General features: G+C 40.8%; 1 protein-coding gene across 9 annotated transcripts in view; it reads right to left on the bottom strand.

Annotated features, from left to right (window-relative positions):
• LOC122256532 (zinc finger C2HC domain-containing protein 1C) overlaps positions 1-2500 on the bottom strand; it is an 18535-nt gene that overhangs the window by 10109 nt on the left and 5926 nt on the right. The window contains exon 1 of one of the 9 annotated variants that reach the window (XM_086537599.1): positions 2408-2439. The exons of the other annotated variants lie outside the window; for them this stretch is intronic. The gene's annotated coding sequence lies outside the window, so the exon portion shown is untranslated. Of the gene's footprint in view, positions 1-2407; positions 2440-2500 lie in introns of those variants that run through there. 9 annotated transcript variants of the gene reach the window in all.

Here is a 2500-nt window from a genome sequence, read left to right as displayed (position 1 = left end):
TTCTCCTTTTTCTCCAAAGTATTACCTACAAAATACACCAAGCAGAAAGACAAGGTCAAAATCCGCAACAGCACAACGCTAAACTACACAGAATATTCCCAACACACATCCACACATACACGCAACCGGTAGGTACATATGTGGTACACATATGTACCATGTGCCGTGATAAAGAGAACATAAACTACAGGTCAACGACTGATGAAAGGGGGGGGGGGGGGTGAACAGAACACCTGGCAGGTGCTCGGGTGATAGGGGTTACCAGTATGTAAGAATAAATACGTGTTTGTACAATGATACATACATAATTAAACATACCTTTACATATCACATACATACATGACAATACAATCTGTATACATACATACAAACATATTCTGTATTCCTAAAAGCCTTCCTCCCCTTTTAGTTAGAAAAAAAACAAAACACGTGATCAAAGCGCTCTCAACAGTTTAGCGGCTTTAGCTATTAATCAATCATAGCATTCGAATCTGCTTGCAGATGTTGATCGCCGTTGCAAAGATGTCATCTGCAAGCACAGTAACCTCATTCCTTTTGTGAGTCAGATGTCAAAGCACACAGCTGGGATGAACTTCTGATGATCATATGACGTCATGCGTTTAGGTGTTGCGCAATGAAAAATACCTTTTGTTGGAGACTGAAGAAGCTAACGGCAATTCGTAGTATTTCGTAATTCGTAATAATTTTCGTAATATCATGCTCCTTTTACAACCAAAGTTCCTAACCTTCATATTTTCACAATCTCATGCATCGCACTGCATGACCTCAAAAGCAAGCATTTTTTCCAAGTACGAGGTTAATGCTCTGTTGTCATAAACCTGTTATTAATAGACTGAAATATTCCCTGATCGTATCTGTTGCACGCTCTGCCACGCGTGACACTAGGAATCGGCCGAGCAAAGTTGCATTCAATATGCAAGATATGCATTGAATAGAAGGATAACAATAGGACTAAATAGATAACGATTACCGATCGACCGAACAAAGTTGTCGAATATATTCAACTTGGTGGCAAGTGTCAAAGTCTCCGCAAGATTCTCAAAGGATTTCAATATCAACGCTACTTTGTGGTAATAATATACTCACTTCTAGTTTCCTTACTTATATTGTCCTTACTGAAATCGATCGATCCTAATACCTGATCAATATTTAAAGAGACCATTATATCCATCTAAAGAAAAGACTAATTTCCTCTTGTCACGAAACTCTATTACACTTGACGCCTCGCATAAAAAATACGAGGTTTATTCATAGACCTACACGATCGCTTAATGGCAGTATTCTGTCTCTGTCTCTGTCTCTCTGTCTCTGTATCTGTATTTCTGTCTCTGTCTCTGTCTCTCTGTCTCTGTATCTGTCTCTCTGTCTCTGTATCTGTCTTTCTGTCTCTGTATCTGTATTTCTGTCTCTGTCTCTGTCTCTCTGTCTCTGTATCTGTATTTCTGTCTCTGTCTCTGTCTCTCTGTCTCTGTATCTGTATTTCTGTCTCTGTCTCTGTCTCTCTGTCTCTGTCTCTGTCTCTCTGTCTCTGTATCTGTATTTCTGTCTCTGTCTCTGTCTCTCTGTCTCTGTCTCTGTCTCTCTGTCTCTGTATCTGTATTTCTGTCTCTGTCTCTGTCTCTCTGTCTCTGTATCTGTATTTCTGTCTCTGTCTCTGTCTCTCTGTCTCTGTATCTGTATTTCTGTCTCTGTCTCTGTCTCTCTGTCTCTGTCTCTGTCTCTCTGTCTCTGTATCTGTATTTCTGTCTCTGTCTCTGTCTCTCTGTCTCTGTATCTGTCTCTGCCTCTGTCTCTCTGTGTCTATCTCTGTCTCTGTCTCTGTTTCTCTCTCTCTCTCTCTCTCTCTCTCTCTCTCTCTCTCTCTCTCTCTCTCTCTCTCTCTCTCTGTTTCTCTCTCTCTCTCCCTCCCTCTCTCTCTCTCTCTCTCTCTCTCTCTCTCTCTCTCTCATCCTTACGCCCTCGACTACGTATGTTATTCCAGTTGCACCCACAGACAACACCCACACCCTTGCTTGCGTTACTTGAGTGTACACCTTGTTCCTTGCTGTTGTTATTGACAACAAATATCGCTTGCTCTACGGTCATTCATAAAAATAAAAATAAAAAAAACTTGTATACCATTGATGTATCTTACGTCAAGAAATAATATTCAAAGAGTCACACTTTGACTTAATATCACACATACGAAAGAACGAACTAAAATAAAACCCACACGAATCACTAGTTTCCGAACGCCTGCTCGCTCGAACATCAAACGAACGAACTAAACCAAAACTTCACCATATTTCCAAAATATCAACCATCTCATCCCCCCCCCTCCCCCCAAAAAAAAGGCGAATACCTCCTTAAAATCTCCCCAAAAAAACAAAACACAATCAACCCTCACAGCACTTCAACAGATCACACACTCTATACGTATATTCCCGCGTTAGGGCCCGGGATTCCGACGAATAAAAAAAAGGCGAATATCTCCCTAAAA

This window comes from Penaeus japonicus, unplaced genomic scaffold (assembly GCF_977035675.1).
Source record: "Penaeus japonicus unplaced genomic scaffold, GWHDUDI00000001_assembly GWHDUDI00000006, whole genome shotgun sequence".
NCBI classification, from domain to species: domain Eukaryota; kingdom Metazoa; phylum Arthropoda; class Malacostraca; order Decapoda; family Penaeidae; genus Penaeus; species Penaeus japonicus.
The sequence above is the reverse complement of the archived record's forward strand: the minus strand, read 5'-3'. Positions and strand labels throughout refer to the sequence as shown.